The sequence below is a fragment of the Adiantum capillus-veneris genome, chromosome 21 (assembly GCF_014529385.1).
Source record: "Adiantum capillus-veneris isolate H3 chromosome 21, ASM1452938v2, whole genome shotgun sequence".
Lineage (NCBI taxonomy): Eukaryota > Viridiplantae > Streptophyta > Polypodiopsida > Polypodiales > Pteridaceae > Adiantum > Adiantum capillus-veneris.
The window spans coordinates 29,809,253-29,824,476 of NC_140951.1; positions in this window are offsets into that span (position 1 = coordinate 29,809,253).

Here is a 15,224-nt window from a genome sequence, read left to right on the forward strand (position 1 = left end):
TATGTCTACGAATCTGTTCCAGGATCATTGACTGGTAAAGTGCAAGATTAAGTCATCCATTTTACTTTATGATCATAAACCAGTGTTGTTTGATTATTTGAGATTTGAGAATGTTTATAAGGTTGGTGGGTCTCATCTTGATTAGTCTTTGTTTGGCATTGCTAGTTTTTTAAAAAAAGGTGCAAAACGTTGTTGGAATGTGTGCGGTCTAGCTAGAAGGGTGCAAAACCTTTGGCTATGAGAGTTCGTGATGAGAGTCACAAACACTTTAAGAAGAAGAGTTTATGGAAAATTATCAACTCTCTTTCTAAAGATGACTGAAAAACTAAGAGCATTCATGACAAGACAGTCACAAACCCTCTCCCCTATTATGCTTGAAAATTGCTTAATTTAGTAGACGAGTTCGTGATGAAAGGATTACCAATTCACATCCAATTTTACTTAAAAAGAGCAATTACCAACACTAAACTTTCAGCCATGAAACTTAAATTCTCATACAAGCACAACTTTCATTCAAAACCCAAACCTCTTTCATGGAAACATGTAGCCTCGCCCCCAATTACATAGTCGTAACTTCAAACAGTTGAAAGGAATACACGAGCTTCCACCTTAACGAAGAACATTTTCTAATTTTGAAGATATTTAAGATCTTCTAAGTTGAAGCCTACACACCATTTATATAAGGGGAAATTCCAATTCACTCCCTCACAATCTCAGATACAAGATTGCGAAGAGGCGGGACTGCACATAGATTGAGCAACCATGGAAGCAATTGCACAATTGGAGAAAAATGCAGGTTTTTTTAGAAAAAAAAAACCTCTCTCTCCTCACCATGGAATTTGCAGCTAATGTGTCAATTTTAGGGTCATTTTTTCACTTTGGACCAAAACTAGGTCATTTTTAGCTCATTTTTAACCCAAAAAAGGTCATTTTTAATGTGAAAATTCCCAAATAGTGTAAAACAAATCCTTAAATTTGTGGGATTTCTCACATACGCATATAAAGAATAGATATGAATCACTTTTTATCACTTTTCTATTTTGGGCCACTTTTAATGCAATTTTATGACAGCACTTGTGAGCTGCTATTTTCGGCACTTTTTACCCGCATCAACCTTTGTAGGCAAGATGAGTGTGCCACTATCAAACGCATGGAGTATGTACATTATCAAATCAAATTAAGCATATTGTCAAGTGGAAAAGCACACAAAGGCATCACATCGAGGACCACGACTCCCCGGATAGGTATGTACATGATAGCGATCGCAGCTACTTCAACATATATCACAATATGTACATTATAGCTTTTCATTCCATGCATCTGGAAGTGTGAAAAGTGAGGTGGATGTTTTTATTTCACACTATGTACCTGAGACAACACGACATCCACCCCCTTTGTACCTGCACACCCCCGGTATGTGCCACAATAGCATTTGTTAAGCATCAATTTATGGTCAAACAACATATCTTCACATTCATCCTCAGTTTTCATATAGCCTGATCCATCATCCTCTTCACTTGGTTGTGCATCAAATGGAGCAATATCCCCTCTTCTTTGAATAATTTAAATCTTTTTCCTACAATGGGAATTTTCATTTTTGTCCCATCCAATTCACGCAAGGTATAAGTCGCATTTCCATCCACATGTTTGAAAATGTAAGAACCAAACCATCTCTTTGCAAGCTTCCTTATTGTAGAGTGCTGGTTATTAAGGCTACTGTCATACACCAACACCCAATCGCCCTCTCTTAAATGGCTTTTGGTCTGAGCCTGTGTCTCTTGTCAAATCTGTCTTTGTTTTTCAACCTTGCATCCTTTAGGTGAGCTTTTGCAAGGTCAATGTCTTCAGGCCTTCTTTCTAATTTTTGTATGTGCAATGCAAGAAGGCCTTCTCTACTCATTCCATCTTCCTTTGGCAACACATTCATGTAAGAACTACATCTTCCATTGGCATCACAAGTTTTTGACCATACATCAATTCAATAGGCATATAGCTAGTGATTACGGTCAACCCACAATGCAAATGACAGTAACCTTGGACACTCTCCAAGCTTACTTTCACAAGACTTCGCTAAAGCTTTGATTATTGGAGGATGTCCTCGTTCACTTTTTCCATTTTCCTCTGGGTTATAAGTACATGTTAAAGCCAGTTTGATGCCCATCCTAGAGAAGAATTACCTTGCTTCATCAACATTCAATTCTCCTCTATATGTAGTTATCTTCTCCACACATCCATAGAGACACATCACATCTTCAATAATGAATTTACATACAGCTTGTGTATTCTTTGTCATTAATGCATGCCCTTCAACTTGATTAGATAAATCTTCTCTTGCAAGCACCAAATGCCTCATTTGCCAAAGTCCCAAAGGCATTGTGACCAAGTCGACAATTACCCATTTGTAATGTATGGCCCATGGATAAGTAGGATGTAGTCCATCACGATGCCCTACATTTGAATACATTTGGCACATCACACAAGAATCCACAAACTCAGACACGTCCTTATACATCTCTTTCCACCAATACGTTTCTTCTACATTGGCAAATGTTGCCCATAAATCTCGATGTCCTATCCATAAACTTTCATGGAACTCCTTGACAATCTCTTGTTGAGTAGCCTTATCGCACACTACCCACAACGGTGTCCCATTTCTTTGTGTAGGATTCTTCCATAAGTAACCATCCTTCAAGAAGTATCTGTATGCTTTTCTTCTTATCCTCTTAAATTCTTGCTCAGTCCAATCATCCTGTTTCTGCAAAGTACTTAAGTAGTAACCTATCAAGATCCATTCACGGTTTCACCCTCATATAGCTCCTCTGGAAAGGAGTCAAGTGAAGACACAAAACACGCATGATTATTCTTTGCATGAGCAATGGTGTAAGAATTTGTGCCTCCATCATCTCCCTCAACAATCATGTCTCATTCATCTTCATACCTTGCCCTAGATAGCATATCTGCCAATGGGTTGTCCTTCCCTGCAATATGCTTGAACTTGGAATTCAAGGATTTTATGTATGCTATCCATCGAAGCATAGCAATGCCAAGGGTTGAACAATTTGCAATCATTCCAAGAAGAGGCAAACAATTAATTTCCACAACCATTGATGCCCCTATCAAGCACTCCTTGTCACACCTCAATGTTGTAACCACCCCCCATAGTTCCCTTTATACTTGTGCATAATGTCGTTGGAGAGAACTCAAAACCTTAGCTCCAAAAGTCACCACATACCTTTTTCATTGGTCATCATCTTGCCCTAATGCCCATCCTATCCCTGTAGAACTCATGTCCAGTGTCACAATGACAGGTTTCTCGCATGCATAGTCTACCTTTTTCAAGGTTGGCGATGAAATAAGTAGCTTCTTTAGCTTTCTCATGGCTTTTGTATGCTCTTCTTCCCAGTGAAACTTTTGATTCTTTCTCAACAACCTATAAAGAGGATATGTTACATGTGCATAATGTGGTATCTAAATAAGATAGAAGACACAAGCACCAAGAAATTTTCGAACTTCGGTGACATTTATGAATGTTTCTTTCAAGTTTTTGATTGCGTCCATCTTTTTTGGACAAGGCCTTCTACCATAAGGACCACACATATGCCCCACAACCAACACTTCATTAATCCCAAATATAGATTTTTGTCGTGAGAGGGTAAGATGAGCTTTCTTCCAACCTTGACAAAATCTTCTCACAGTTTTTGATATGGTCTGTAGAAAACTTATGGCACCCCCTTGAATTCATAGCCTCATCTTTATCTTTGTGATCTTCACATCCTTTGATGGGCACATCATCAAGAAATGGCATTGTGATTTGAGGTATGAAGTCCACGAAAAAACTTGTTCATCTCATTATTATATGTGCAATTGAATTTGTTGCTCCTTGAGGTAAGGTACACATCCTTACCAGTCCTAAAGGTGTTTTCATAGTTGTCAGATCTCTCCTCTCAACATCTAACTGAAATTGATCGTACCCTGAATAGAGACCCCCATTGAGTAAATTGACCTTCCTATGAACGCTTTTGTAAATTCATCCACTATGGGTCTTGCACCCACATTCCTGATGGTAACAGATTGAATATCTTGTATGAACCACAAAGCTCCATTCTTCTTAGGCACAGTGAACAACCTATTTGAATATGGTGCACAAGAAGGCTCCAAAATACCCATGCTAATCTTTTTATTGAGTAGTTTTATTAACTTTGCCAAATGTGCTTTCAAAACCGGAATTGGGCATACATTCCAAGGTACATGAGGGATAGTGAAGATCACCATAGATACAACAACATTAGGATCAACACACCCTATCTCATGTGGCTGGAAAGAAAAAGCCTTACCATGTCTTGAAAGAATTTCTTTAAAACTCTTCTTATCTTATTCTGTTAAAAACTCCTCACAACCAACTTTTATCTCTTTTAGGGATTCCATCGTGAACTGGTCTCACTTTCTTTGCCACCATTTTGTACTTGGTCTCCACACGCACTTCCAGTCCGTCATTAGCATTTGAATCTTTTTTATCTTCAAAAGCCTCAATCACATCATAGATTTTCATAGAGCATACTTCCACAACGTGGGTTCCAGATTGCATACTAGAGTCCATTATAGCCTCAAGCTCAAGCATAGTATCTACATGAGAAACTTGTTCAAAAAACCTGAAATGCATTCACTATCCTCTATGAAACCAAGTTCCTTCATGTATTTCTGTACATTAGATACATATTTTTGTGCACTTGTTTTCATCCTCAAGCTTCATAAAACATACTGACTCATGCTCTGTTAATCCTTGGAAACCTGTAGAAAAAGCTTCTTCAAGTGCTTTGGGTCAAACAAGAATCCTTTTCTTCTTGTACCATTGCAATCCCACTTTACAATTATAAATGGCCAAAACTCCTTGTCTCCCTGTACTCTTTTAGCTCTTTTTTTGCTTTTGGTAGAGTATACTCACAAAGACTATCGCGGTTCCTCTCGTGATTCACACACACATTCAAAAATTGCACATCTCACTTCCCATCTTTTCTAGTTTCCTTGGCATAAGTAGAACCATCATCGAACACCTTTGTCTCCATGCAAACGACTGTAATGTATGTCTGCCCAAGGATAAGAGGATAGGTAGATGTCTTCAGCACGAAGAAGTTTTTGCTCATCTTTTACATTACCAATCACATTTGGACAAGCCCCATACTACATATCTCGTGATTAGTTATTTGAAGCTCAATCTATCAGCCAGTTGCCCTTCATGTAAAGACTCCTAGACACAATATTGATTTTAGAGCCATGATCTATCAATGAGGCATATGGATCCTCAAGATCACCCACCTTGACTAAAGTTTCTATTGTAGCTCTTGCCCAATGACGTTTGGAGTAATTTCTTTTATAGGAAGCTTCACCTTCATCACCATCATCTGCAAATCTAGCATGTGCACCTCTTGACTAAAATCTCTATTGTAACTCTTGCCCAATGCCTTTTGGAGTAATGGCTTTTGTAGGAGGCTTCACCTTCATCATCATTTGCAAATCTAGCATGTGCATCTCTTCGAGAAGACTGGTAGCATCCTACCACACTTTCATTGCAATCAATCTCTTGGACATGTATCCCAGATTCCCATGTGCCTTAAGTGACTCCCCTTCACCCTCAGACTATGGAGGAATAGACTCAGAGAGTGTTTGCCAATTTCTTTTTGTGGTATCTATAATTTATTCATGAAACTCGTGTTTAGAAATGCCAAGAACTTCACCCAAGGTAAAATCAACTTTTCTAGTCAAATCTTTCCTCCAATACTTGTTTTACGTTTGTGGCAGCTTGAATGTCAAATTGTAGTTTGTATGCAGGGCCTTTCTTGCTTTTTATTCTTTCATGTAGATGCTTCCTCCATAGGAATCTCAGGAGGAGGAGGCACATGTGGTGGAGCCTCATAAGAAGGTCCTAGATCCTTTCTTCCTCCGGCTCTTGTAACCCTCTTTGAAGTAGAAGGATGTGCATCTCCATTCTTAAGTCTACGCTTTTCTTCCACAATTGCTTCATTGTTATCACATTTTGCAAGATAAGCATGCACTGATAACGAGTCAACACGGTCATCCCAACCTTTTGTATGGCGTATGCAATCACCAGCTTCATGTAATACCTGTTTAGTTACCTTTCATTTTTTTGGTTGATGCTATTGCACACGGCCACAAGCTATCAATCTCCTCAAAAGCATCATGAGTAGACTTTAACACTTTCTTTGGAATAAGCTCTATCTTTGCCCCATAGGTAACAGCCTCCACTGCAAAAATAGCATGATTGGTCTCCATATCCTCCACTAACTTCCACATACCCCCTTTTCGAGAGTCAATTCCTAATGGCATACCTATCTCCCACAGATGGATCTTGCTATCATTAAAAAACACAAGATCTCTTTTCAAGGCATCATTGAAGCTATCACAATCCCTTCTTCCATGGTCTTTCTATGACACCATATGCATCTGTGCAGAAACCCTTATTTGCTTTGGGATTTTTGTCCTACAGGTTGTCCTTCTCTTCAAGCCTTGTCAGCTTTAACTTCATTTCTTGGATTCCATTAACATGCTCATCAAGCATTGAATTATCACCTTTTGGACTCACAACAATAGGCTTTGGTGGAATCTCCGATGTGCTAGGAGTAGAGGTAGTACCATTCACCACCATCTTGTCCCTATGACATTTCGTCTTAGCTACGTCCTCAACCTCTTTCCATTCAGCCTTTAGACCTTGTTCTGTATTCTTGTCTTCAAGGCATAGCTCTAACTTTTCTTGGAGCTCAAGACCTCCAGATGGAAGGAACAATTCAGTATTTTCACTATCCAAAGTAGCTCGCTCTGTTCCTGACAGTTGAGCATAGCCCCACTCAAACTATCTCAAAAGTTCAGTGATGGAAAGTCCTTCTTTTGGATTTGCAACTCATTCGAAGAAATTCTTTTTTGTAACTATTTCAAAGTCCTCCATGAAGTATTCCTCCATTAGGACTAATTTGAATTGCTCCCAACCTTCTCCATGCTGCTCCTCCCTGATTCCCCTTACACGGTTGCTAATCTCAGGAACCACAACAAGCTCAAAACTACAAATCATCTCCACCTCTAGAACCCATTGTAGCTCCACATCCTTTACATAACCATGAAGAAACTTTGTGACATCTTTCCCTTCAAATTGGTTCATTTGTTTCACAATAGCTTGAAGGCTTTGGTTGTTGACACCTTTCTTCTTTCTGTAGCCTATTGTCATTGCATAAACATAGCCAATGCTTGAAGAATTTGCATTGTGCCTTGATCAAAACACATGCCTTGTTGCTCTTGCTGATCCATAGTTTTGATATTTGTATTTAAATATTCATTAGAAATGTAGAAATGTGTGCGGTCTAGCTTGGAACGTGCAAAACCTCTGGCTGTGAGAGTCCGTGATCAGAGTCACAAATAATTTAAGAAAAAGAGTTTATGGAAAATCACAAACTCTCTTTCTAAAGATGACTGAAAAACTAAGAGGGTTCGTGACAAGACAATCACAAGCCCTATCCCCTATTATGATTGGAAATTGCTTATTTTCTGACGAGTTCGTGATGAAAGGATCACCAATTCACATCCAATTTTACTTAAAAAGAGAAATTAAGAAGACTAAACTTTCAGCCATGAAACTTCAACTCTCATAGACGCACAAATTTCATTCAAAACCCAAACCTCTTTCATGGAAACATGTAGCCTCGCGTCGGGGGGTGCACTATGTAATTATGTTAATGTATAACGTGAGTTTGATAGAAGGAATTTCAAAATGGAAAAAGCTTAGGTAATTTAACAGAGATACATGAAAGTAAGGGGTTTTTATATTTAATTTTGGAAGAAAATCTTAAAATAATAGGTCATTTTATCAATTCAAAATTGTTGAAACACTAAAGAGGTTTTGTGCACTTGTGACGCTTTTAGCGATGAAAATACATTGGGTTTTTTAACTCCCCGGCGTTGCTTAAACTATCGCTAAAAGCGTCGCTACGAGAACGTCGCTATAGGCCTCTTTATAAGTGTCGCTATATACGTCGCTATATAACGACGCTAGCATTCCTTCTGTAGCGAAGCTGGTAGCGACGTTCTAGAACCTTATATAGAGACGCTTATACTAGCGACGCCCCAGAATAAAAAGTTTTGGGTGGCAAGGCATTCAACCATGTTGAATATTTCCAAAATAAACTATACCTAAATGTATCGAGGATAAGCACAGATTCACCTTCGAAAGAAAGTGCAAGGTATAGACCGAAAGTAGTCACCCACAAGACCATATAACCATTAACTCCATCATGCATTGCAGAATAAAGATACAAAACTGACAAAAGTAATTGGACGAAAGTGAATTGACGAAGAAAATCAATGAAAAATTTATACACATCATAAGCAAAATCACTTGATTGTTAATCTTTGCAAATGTAATAGTTACAACACAATTTTCATTATTCGTTTTTCAATAGTTACAAAGAGACGTACACATGTCATCTCAGTATACATGCTATGACAAAAGAAAACTAGTGCTATCTAGCTATGGCTAAACTAACATCGTCTAATCAGATGTCTCATCGCGTCCAAGCCGCGTATCTGTTGGATTCTGCAAAAAAACAAAGAAACAATAAGACTTTCTATAAGTATAAACATATTTTTACAAAACAATCTATTTTATTAGCCCCACTCAAACTATCTCAATAGTTCATTGATGGAAAGTCCTTTTTCTGGATTTGCAACTCATTTGAAGAAATTCTTTTTTGTAACCATTTCAAAGTTCTCCATGAAGTATTCCTCCATTAGGACTAATTTAAATTTCTCCCATCCTTATCCATGCTGCTCCTCCGTGATTCCCCTTACATGGTTGCTAATCTCGGGAACCACAACAAGCTCAAAACTACAAATCATGTCCACCTCTAGAACCCATTGTAGCTCCACATCCTTTACATAACCATGAAGAAACTTTGTGACATCTTTCCCTTCAAATTGGTCCATTTGTTTCACAATAGCTTGAAGGCTTTGGTTGTTGACACCTTTCTTCTTTCTATAGCCTATTGTTGTTGCATAAACATAGCCAATGCTTGAAGCATTTGCATTATGCCTTGATCAAAGCACATGCCTTGTTGCTCTTGTTGATCCATAGTTTTAATATTTGTATTTAAATATTCATTAGAAATGTAGAAATGTGTGCGGTCTAGCTTGGAATGTGCAAAAACTCTGGCTGTGAGAGTTCGTGATGAGAGTCAGAAACAATTTAAGAAAAAGAGTTTATGGAAAATCACCAACTCTCTTTCTAAAGATGACTGAAAAACTAAGAGGGTTCGTGACAAGACAATCACAAGCCCTATCCCCTATTATGCTTGGAAATTGCTTATTTTCTGACGAGTTCGTGATGAAAAGATCACCAATTCACATCCAATTTTACTTAAAAAAAGAAATTAAGAAGACTAAACTTTCAGCCATGAAACTTCAACTCTGATAGACGCACAAATTTCATTCAAAACCCAAACCTCTTTCATGGAAAGATGTAGCCTCGCGTCGAGGGGTGCACTATGTAATTATGTTAATGTATAACGTGAGTTTGATAGAAGGGATTTCAAAATGGAAAAAGCTTAGGTAATTTAACAGAGATCGATACATTAAAGTAAGGGGTTTTTATATTTAATTTTGGAAGAAAATCTTAAAATAATAGGTCATTTTATCAATTCAAAATTGTTGAAACACTAAAGAGGTTATGTGCACTTGTGACGCTTTTAGCGATGAAAATACATTGGGTTTTTAAATTCCCCGGCGTTGCTTAAACTATCGCTAAAAGCGTCGCTACGAGAACGTCGCTATAGGCGTCTTTATAAGTGTCGCTATATACGTCGCTATATAACGACGCTAGCATTCCTTCTGTAGCGAAGCTGGTAGCGACGTTCTAGAACCTTATATAGAGACGCTTATACTAGAGACGCCCCAGAATAAAAAGTTTTGGGTGGCAAGGCATTCAACCATGTTGAATATTTCCAAAATAAACTATACCTAAATGTATCGAGGATAAGCACAGATTCATCTTTGAAAGAAAGTGCAAGGTATAGACCGAAAGTAGTGACCCACAAGACAATATAACCATTAACTTCATCATGCATTGCAGAATAAAGATACAAAACTGACAAAAGTAATTGGACGAAAGTGAATTGACAAAGAAAATCAATGAAAAATTTATACACATCATAAGCAAAATCACTTGATTGTTAAGCTTTGCAAATGTAATAGTTACAACACAATTGTCATTATTCGTTTTTCAATAGTTACAAAAAGATGTACACATGTCATCTCAGTATACATGCTATGACAAAAGAAAACTAGTGCTATCTAGCTATGGCTAAACTAACGTCGTCTAATCAGACGTCTCATCGCGTCCAAGCGCCGTATCTGTTGGATTCTGCAAAAAAACAATAAAATAATAAGACTTTCTATAAGTATAAACATATTTTTACAAAACAATCTATTTTATTAGCCCCACTCAAACTATCTCAATAGTTCAGTGATGGAAAGTCCTTTTTCTGGATTTGCAACTCATTCGAAGAAATTCTTTTTTGTAACCATTTCAAAGTCCTCCATGAAGTATTCCTCCATTAGGACTAATTTGAATTGCTCCCAACCTTCTCCATGCTGCTCCTCCGTGATTCCCCTTACATGGTTGCTAATCTCGGGAACCACAACAAGCTCAAAACTACAAATCATGTCCACCTCTAGAACCCATTGTAGCTCCACATCCTTAACATAACCATGAAGAAACTTTGTGACATCTTTCCCTTCAAATTGTTCCATTTGTTTCACAATAGCTTGAAGGCTTTGGTTGTTGACACCTTTCTTCTTTCTATAGCCTATTGTCGTTGCATAAACATAGCCAATGCTTGAAGCATTTGCATTATGCCTTGATCAAAGCACATGCCTTGTTGCTCTTGTTGATCCATAGTTTTAATATTTGTATTTAAATATTCATTAGAAATGTAGAAATGTGTGCGGTCTAGCTTGGAACGTGCAAAACCTCTGGCTTTGAGAGTTCGTGATGAGAGTCAGAAACAATTTAAGAAAAAGTGTTTATGGAAAATCACCAACTCTCTTTCTAAAGATGACTGAAAAACTAAGAGGGTTCGTGACAAGACAATCACAAGCCCTGTCCCTTATTATGCTTGGAAATTGCTTATTTTCTGACGAGTTCGTGTGATGAAAGGATCACCAATTCACATCCAATTTTACTTAAAAAGAGCAATTAAGAAGACTAAACTTTCAGCCATGAAACTTCAATTCTCATAGAAGCACAAATTTCATTCAAAACCCAAACCTCTTTCATGGAAACATGTAGCCTCGCGTCGGGGGGTGCACTATGTAATTATGTTAATGTATAACGTGAGTTTGATAGAAGGGATTTTAAAATGCAAAAAGCTTAGGTAATTTAACAGAGATCGATACATTAAAGTAAGGGGTTTTTATATTTAATTTTGGAAGAAAATCTTAAAGTAACAGGTCATTTTATCAATTCAAAAATGTTAAAACACTAAAGAGGTTATGTGCACTTGTGACGCTTTTAGCGATGAAAATACATTGGGTTTTTTAACTCCCCGGCGTTGCTTAAACTATCGCTAAAAGCGTCGCTACGAGAATGTCGCTATAGGCGTCTTTATAAGTGTCGCTATATACGTTGCTATAAAACGACACTAGCATTCCTTCTCTAGCGAAGCTGGTAGCGATGTTGTAGAACCTTATATAGAGACGCTTATACTAGCGACGCCCGAGAATAAAACATTTTGGGTGGCAAGGCATTCATCCATATTGAATATTTCAAAAATAAAGTATACCTAAATGAATCGAAGATAAGCACAGATTCACCTTTGAAAGAAAGTGCAAGGTATAGACCCAAAGTAGTCACCCACAAGACAATATAACCATTAACTCCATCATGCATTGCAGAATAAAGACACAAAACTGACAAAAGTAGTTGACGAAGAAAATCAATGAAAAATTTATACACATCATAAGCAAAATCACTTGATTGTTAAGCTTTGCAAATGTAATAGTTACAACACAATTGTCATTATTCAAAAAATACATCGTTTTTCAATAGTTACAAAAAGACGTACACACATCATCTCAGTATACATGCTATGTCAAAAGAAAACTAGTGCTATCTAGCTATGGCTAAACTAAAGTCATCTAATGAGACTTCTCATCGCGTCCAAGCATTGTATCTGTTGGATTCTGCAAAAAAAAAAACAATAAGACTTGCGGTAAGTTTAAACATATTTTTACAAAACAATCTATTTTCTTAGCTTATCATTAAAATACAACAAATGTAAAAGAGTAAAGTGAAATACTAACCATGACGCCGCGAAAACTGAGAATGTCCATCAGGGCGTTTAAGCCCTTTCTGCCCGCGTGCTCGCGCTCGTACGGTGTGGGGTCACATACTGTCATCGACCACTATTCAAAACATACAAAGAATACACTACGTTAGAATCTAAAAGTACATTTAAACGTAACTACCAAACCTAAAGGGCAATGCCAAAATACTTACAAAATCAGCCTCAAATCAAGCCCACCCGCTGCTCCCCAAGTGGTGCAAGCTCCCTGCCTCTACTCGCGCTTTTTCTGCCTCCTTTTGTTGCTCGAGGGGTTCACTATGTGTAAAACTACCATATCACGTGCGTTCAAGACATGTTTGTAAAACCCCTTATCTATGAATTCTGTTAGGAATATAATGTACCTTTTTCTTTTAAAATTTGTAAGTTTTTTCAAATTTGAAAAAATAATGACCTTCTGTATCCATGTTTATGTAAGTTTCAAGAACTTTAAGTACCCTTTTGTTGAACTCACGTGATATGTTACATTTTTATTAGGTGATCTCCCTAGGTTTTGTTGATTCCACTTGTAAGGATTCTCACGCGTTGCTCGCTTTGCATTCTTTCAATCTTCTTTGGCCAGTCAATCTTGTATACTCCACCCATGCTTTATTGTTTTTTGTACTTCAGAAAGCTTGTGCTTGTAGTATTCGCGTATTGGAACCTTCATCAGGTCTTCATTTTGAACCGCTTATCCCGATTTGATACAAAAAACTCGTCATGCAGCATGCTGATAACTCTGTCTTTTAATACATTCGTCACTTAACTCCAGGTGTTTAGTATGTAGTGTTGAAACACCAGAGAGCAAAGAATGTGCGTGCGCGAGATCACCTTCTTGCCTTCGTCATCTAAGATGATGCCGCCGCTGATGTCGATCGAGTACAGTAAGTCGTGTCACCTGTGACACGTGAACATGGGTGTCTCGACAGAGCAGGGGTCTCGAATGGTGTCTCTAGTGGCGTCTCGATGGGGGTATGGATGTTGAGTGTCTCCACCGGAATCTGGGCCCCGAAGTGAGGAGTGTCGACTGGGGTGACTCCCGGAGGAGTAGCTAGTGGTGTGTAGCCAAGAACGGCCAATAGCTGTGCAAAACCTGGCATAGATGGCAATGCTGTGGTTGGTGTGGGGGTGGGCAAAGAAGGGAATACAAGGAGCCTCGTTGAACACGAGGCGGTGTCGAGGCATCAACGACGGCATCCCCACAGCAACCATCACCACCACTAGAGCGTCGGTGCCTAGAAGAGTGTGAAGATCGTCTCCTCAACACCGAAGTCTCAAAGCGTACTGAATGCTCCAAAACAGAGGGAGACACTGAAGAAGTGGAACAACGTGATGGTGCTCCAGAGCGATGATGCTCCTCATACCACCTCCTCTACTGGGGTGACAAAGAAGAAAGAAACTCATCATTATCGATACCTTCATTAAACACACAAATATTTAATCTTAATATTGAATAGAGAAGAAAATATGGAAAAGTTATAATCTATACTATAGATAACAGGGGGAGGGATTCCTCTAGAGAGAGAGAGAGAGAGAGAGAGAGAGAGAGAGGACTCATAAAGGGGGAGGGATTCTTGCGATGTGGAGTTCAAGCTGGCTTCAAATTAAACCTTAGCAAGTATCGATGCACGCTTCCTGCTTCTTCGTTAGAAGAGCAAGATCTGTCTGCACTTTGTTGAGGACCTTCTTCGGCTTGGAGTGGTAGTGATGAGGATTAAATACAATATAAATTTCTCAAGTATAGCATATAGAAAAGAATGGATAAAAAGCCACATGAATACAATATATATTAAAAAAGGGAGAAAAATTGTTCAAATACAATGTTTATGGATTAAAGATATCTCTCTCATCTTTGCATAGCACAACATAACTCCCTATGTCTATATAGAGCTCTACGTTTAGGCCTAAAATGTCGACCTTTACACCATGGTGCTGTGTATGACTTATACTACAACCAACAAAGATTATGAGTGGCCGTTCAACATCTAGAAAGCCGTGAGTCATACATTGCAAACTTACCTTGGTCGCGCAACATCAAGAGTACTCCCACTCCTCCTCAGTCACTTCTTTACCGCACTGTTGTGCACTTTTCAATTGGTTGTGCAACCATCTTAAACTCAGGAATGTTAGTAGTCTTTCCAGACCCGCCGGATAATGCATCGGTGGTCGTCTTTCCTGTCTCCACTCAAGTCATGCCCTTTGTCGCTCTTGCTTTGTATCCTCGTATTGTGAAATTCACTTTTGCATCACTGGATTGTGAAGCATGAAAAATTGATTGACATTAGCCTGTAGATCTTTCATCATCTTCTTCTCAACACTGAGATTGCATATGATAATTGCATGATATGCGCTCATCATTTATGGTTTGCCATAGCGTGTCTTGGGCTTTATCAAATCCATCTAGCCACTCTCTTATGTAAACTAGGGACTTTGATACCAGCCAGCAGCCTTCTGCCATGCTACCCTCTGGATGTGCCTTCTCACGCACATATCCCTTGAGTGCTTTCATGAAACGTTCTAAAAAGAATATCCATCAGGAATTTATTGTGCCAACTATTTTCACCTCGTCAACTATGTGAGCAAGAAGATGCACTTGAACGGTTAGCATGGTAGTAGGAAAGTGTTTCTCAAACATGCACACAACCTCCACAGCTTTTGGCAATATGGCAAGCCATAGAGCTTTCCCACAATGCATATGCCTTGTGGGCAAGATTTATGGCTTGCCGTATTGCCAAAAGGATTGCCATTGTGTTGTTTTTAGGGACACGAGACAATTTTAGCGCTTGGAAATCGTTTGCAAACATATAGACAACACAATGGCCAGCCGTTGGCAATACGGCAAGCCAT